The sequence below is a fragment of the Marmota marmota genome, unplaced genomic scaffold (genome assembly GCF_001458135.2).
Source record: "Marmota marmota marmota unplaced genomic scaffold, marMar, whole genome shotgun sequence".
In the NCBI taxonomy this organism is placed as follows: Eukaryota; Metazoa; Chordata; class Mammalia; order Rodentia; family Sciuridae; genus Marmota; species Marmota marmota.
The window spans coordinates 5,531,696-5,537,169 of record NW_026000170.1 but is presented as its reverse complement, the minus strand read 5'-3'; the positions used below and the strand labels follow the sequence as shown (position 1 = coordinate 5,537,169).

The 5,474-nt window shown below is 36.1% G+C and overlaps 1 protein-coding gene across 4 annotated transcripts in view; it reads right to left on the bottom strand.

Annotated features, from left to right (window-relative positions):
• Positions 1–5,474, bottom strand: part of Ctnna2 (catenin alpha 2) — a 992,415-nt gene that overhangs the window by 932,672 nt on the left and 54,269 nt on the right. The window lies entirely within an intron of this gene.

Genomic DNA, 5,474 nt, shown 5'->3' with positions numbered 1-5,474 from the left:
CAGGCAGCCGACAGTCGCCGAGTCGCGCGGGCAGCGGCTGGCGGGTCTGGACCTCTGCGCTGCGTGGCGGAGATTCACTCGTCTAGCGCAGACTGTCCCTCCAAAAATCCTACCGATTCCCGGCCGATCTCTCTTTAGTGGAATTTTGCTAGGAGTTTCTCAGCAGGTCGTATCTAAGCGTATCCATGCGTCTCTCTGACCCCGTTGTTGAGGAGGTACTGAAAGCGCTGCCTCCCCTCTCGCCGCCATGTTCTCTCCCCTCTCTTCCCTCTCTTCATTTCTCTTCATCCATGTAAAATTGTTTTCCTTCTGCATGAAAAACATTCTTAGCTACTTCTTTCAGTGTTGGTCTAGGGGTGACAAATACTAAGGTTTTATTTATAGAGAAATGCCTTTATTTTAACTCTATTTTTGCATAACATTTTGTTGGTATAAAAACTATAAAACAGTAGTTTTTTTCTTTCAATTCTCTGACTAATTTATGTCACTGAATTTGTTTTTTTTTTTCTATATCCACTATGTTGATCCCACAAAGGGCAACATGTCTTTAGTTTTTGGTGCTAAGTTTTTTCTTTACCTTGATTTTGAATATTTTTAGTGAAGAAATACATGCAGAAAGAGCAATTCTTGGACCAGAGGCTTAATGTCTTTCATCAGTTTTTAAAATTCCTCAAAAACTAATATCGATTTGGTCTCTTTGTTTCTTTCCTACTTCAGGGACTCTAGGTACTTTTTTGATTATGCCCTAACAAACTTTTTTCTGTATTTTTTATCCCTTTGTCTCTATTTTATTCTGAATATTAAGACAGAATTAACTATAGCTCCCTATTTATATTTTTAGATATTATTTGCTGGTTTATTAATTTTTTTGTTTATAATTTACATTATTTATAAATTTAAATATTGATTTATTTATCTTGCAGATCTGGGAATCAAGTTCAGGGCCTCACACATGTTAGACAAGTGTCTTTGAAATCTACCTCCAGCCCCTATTTTATTCTTTATTATAGCTTTATGTCTCTACTGAAATTCTCCATCTTGTCATTTAATTTCTACAGTATTAGGACATAATTGCCTATGACCTACAGTATTTTACTATCTCTGACAATTCCTGTCTACAACTTCCAATGCCTACTACTTTTTTGTTATGTTTTTATTTTTGTTTCAACAAATCTTCCTTCCCTACCTTGTTATTATTTATTCAGTCCCAAATATTGTGTAGCAACTTTGTCATATACAGGATGTTACAAATGAAAGTTTCTTCAAGAGAGAAAGTATTTTTGCTATGAGAAGAATAATATAGTAGGGGCCAATCATTTGAATATATCCAGGGAATAAGCCGAGTTAAAACTGGGATTGAGTTTTTGTGAAGTCTAAGTGTCATGCTTCGGCCATTCCAGAATCCAAAGTAAAAGCCAAGTGTCACGACAGATTGTATTTCTTAAAGATAGCTATAAAAATCTATGTCTATTTGATCCTGGGCATGCCTCTTTGACAGCTTTAGCAATAGAGTATGAAAAATCCACACATGTGAATTTTGAGATCATAAAAATGGTTTGTACCATTTTTTTCCCCTTTAGATCTTTCACTCTTGAAACCCAGCCACCATGCTGTAAAGAAGCCCAAATAAGACAATTCAGAGATACCAAATGAACAGACCATACCTGCTGTTTGGGATGAAAAGTTCCAACTTATAGCCAGTATCAATTCCGACAAATATATATTGAATGAATACTCCTCCAAATGATTCCAGTCCTTACGCATTATATTAACCCCCAAACTTTAATTCTTTCTATATGAGGCCTAAAACACATGAAACAGAGACAATTCACCTCTGATATATGCTTAGGTTCCATGACCTCACTAAACCCCCAGACTATGAAATATCTGAATATAATGAAATTCTTGTTTCACAACACTGCATTTGGAGTGATTTGTATGCAGCAATAGTAACTGGAACAGGTGCCTTCCAGGCCTTTTGTTCCTGAACTTCATATTTGTCCCCCTGGATCAATAAACCTGACAAAGCTTTTCTCAGCTTTGTCTCAGTCATTGATTTATTTATTTATTTTTAATATTTATTTATTTTTTAGTTTTCGGCAGACACAACATTTTTCTTTGTATGTGGTGCTGAGGATCGAACCCGGGCCGCACACATGTCAGGCGAGTGCACTACCTCTTGAGCCACATCCCCAGCCCTTCAGTCATTGATTTATAATGGGAAAATATTCAAATTTCTGATTTCTCTTCTTTCAAGAATCTTGACCCCCTCAAGATTTTGCTCACTTAGTATTTTTCTAGTGTTTATTCCCAGTTGAGAGAATTCATCAGAAACAACTCAATGCCACTTTTTGGGGAGATTTCCCTCTTCTTTGTTGAATTTTTAATCTAAAAAACTACAGATGTATAGTGATTTACATATGCATATATCTTATACATATATATTCGTTTAATTCTAAAAGTTCTAGTTGGTTTGATTTTAATTATGCCTAATTTTTAATATCTTTTCATTGATATCATTTTGTAGCTTCTCTTAATTGTCAAAACTTAGTGCACAAAATTATCTTTTATTTTGATCTGATAATTCCAATATCCGTAGATTTTATGGATGTGGTTCTCCTGTGTATTTCTCTTTGTTTTATTAGCACTCACTCTCTGTATCTATTGATATTTTTTGCCTTAAACACCTATTTCCTGAAAAATATTTGTGGAAATTATTTAAGGCCTTACATGAAACTTCTCATCCTTCTAGAAAACTTGTTTCCGCCAGTTGCTTATATCACTACCAACCTGGGACAATGTTAAATTATCCATTTGGAGTTTATTCACACAGTATGAATTCTGACCGCAAATCTACTGAAGCCCAACTCAAATTTTCAAATAAAAAATATTTTCCCCCACTTGGGTTCAGGCTGACAAAGGCAATGTGCTCTCACTTTCTGTAGATTGAGATTACTAATAGTTGATTTTGTCCCTTGGTACTCACAGTCTCTAAGAATAGTCTCCTGCTCACCTCCCCATCCTAAGCACAACTTTGACTTTATATCTTTTCTACTCCAGGTTGTGCATTCTTCCACAAAAGCTGTATGTGGTCATGCCAGAGACCCTAATGGGGAAATCTATATTCGGCATTTATCATTCAAGCTGACCATTTTCACTTCAATTTCAGCATTTGGAGATCCTTTATTATTTTCTGTGTCATAATATATTGAAAAAATGCTTTTATATTTCTTCAGCATTTTTAGTTATATTCATCATACGAGTTACTCACTCAACTCTGAATCCTTTTTCTTAGCCATAAAGATGGCAACCGCCATTCCAGATTTATGTGAGTTTCATGTGATATGCCCAGTGATAAAATGCATTTCAAAGAAAACAAAACAAAGTGGATTCAGCCCTCATAAATGTCAGTGCATGCCCTCTGGCCAGTACAAATAAAAATAAAGCTAGTAAGAAAAATTATCTTGAGGTGCAAAAAAAGTGATTCCAAATTACTTCTTACCGTTTCTTGCTGCTGTTCAATTCTTCAATAGTGTATTTGTACTCAACCAAAATTCTCTTTTGTATATTTATAAGCCCCAGAGGCTTCAGTACCCCTAACAACTTGGAAATAAGGAATACTTTTATGAGTATGACTTTTTGAAAGTTAAACTAAAATTTAATACAGAAAACCATCAGGACGATCTGAAGCAAGCCAGGGGCACCACACTCAGCAGGGTGTCCTTATATTTCATTCACCTAAACGATCTTGATTCCAAGCTGACCAAGCAATGTCCTTACTTTCACATAAACTAATCTGTGAGCACAGATGTGATGATCATGCTAACACAACTGTTTCTAGTCTGCGTTACAGTGATTTTTCTGAGTAAATGAATAAAGTGATGTTTGACTAAAAAGCGACATAAACTGATTATGCTGACAAGTACATTTCCACTGGGTGTAACTATTCTGTTCCTCACATTAAATTAATGGAGTGGCATTCTAGGTGTTTACCTAGATTTTGTATGAGTTCTATGTATCTGTCAGGTGTTTCTCACTCTAGACATTGACAGATAAGTATTTTTTAAATCGTATTTCATTTTTGTGGTATTGTGGTTTGAATCCAGGGATGATCAGTATTTTCCAAATTTGGATGCCCTTATCATAAGTACACACTGTAGAGAACCAGGATATATGAAAAGCCTTAAGAATAAGAGAGGACATCTTCCTGTATGCAATTCTTGGATGTTACATCGTGTACCACTTTCAGATTCTAGTCTTCTGAGTTGGTTGGTTGGATTAATGGCAACTATACTTCTTTTCTGTTTCTTACTTCATTCTCTCATTTCTTGAACAATCTGTAATGTTGAGAAGTTATTTCATAGGCATCATAAAATTATTTTTTGTTGTTTATTTCTCAGCATATAAGCAGTACCTAGTTCAGATAATGAGTATACACAAGAGTAGCAACTCAATTGTCATTACCTAAATAATTTTGCAACTAATGTGTCTCTATGAAAATCAAATTAAGGTGTATGGCAAACCTTTACATTAGATCTAAAGGATTGATCAGGAAGTTCTAATATAATCATAACTTATTCCTTTGGCCTAGGTTTAAGTGTGGCAGCTAAACTCAGGATGGGTCTAAAATAATGAATAGTATTTAACCCTCTCCTCACCCAACCCTGAATAGATACATCTTTCTTTTTGAATTAAGTACATTTCCTTATCATTGAGTAAAGCATGGTCTTCCTCCAGCTTACTGCTCAGAGATGCATTTTTTGTCATCCCCACAATGTGTCCACCTGCCAAACCAAAATTCTTGAGGATTCTTAAGATACTCCATGCTCATTCTCATGCCATATACTATGAATTTCCTGCTTCCTGTGCTCTCCAACAATCAAATGGTGGCTGGCTTCATTCTTTAGATCTCCACATAGATTGGAAACCTCTCACTTTTCTTTTGAAGCTTGGGTTAGGCCCCCTCAGATGGGTACTTTGGTGGTCTGTGCTCTGTATATGCCCTCTCCTTGCATTTTCAACACTGCTTTACAAAACACCTGTTTGCTTCTCAGTATTCTCTCTGGGCTGCAACTTGTCTTAAAGAGCCTTCTCATTACCAGTGCCCTCCACTTAACTAATTCCTTGTCATTCTTTATTCATTTTTTTTCTTTTTTTAGATTGTAGCACCCACAGTTGAGGTGATTATTTAGTGACCCAACACAGAGTGTATTTTCCAGCCTCCCTTGCAATTAAAGGAGATGTGAGAAGATGTCTCATCTGCAACTTTAAGATCATCATCATGAAGATACTTGTCCTGGATTCTGTATACGTTTTCTTTCCCCCCCCCCTCCCCTCCCCTCTTCTCTCTCTGCCCCCTCTACTGACATTCATTTGTCCCCCTTGTATTATTTTTCCCTTTCCCCTCACTTCCTCTTTTATGTACTTTTGTATAACTCTGAGGGTCTCCTTCCATTTCCATGCAATTTCCCTTC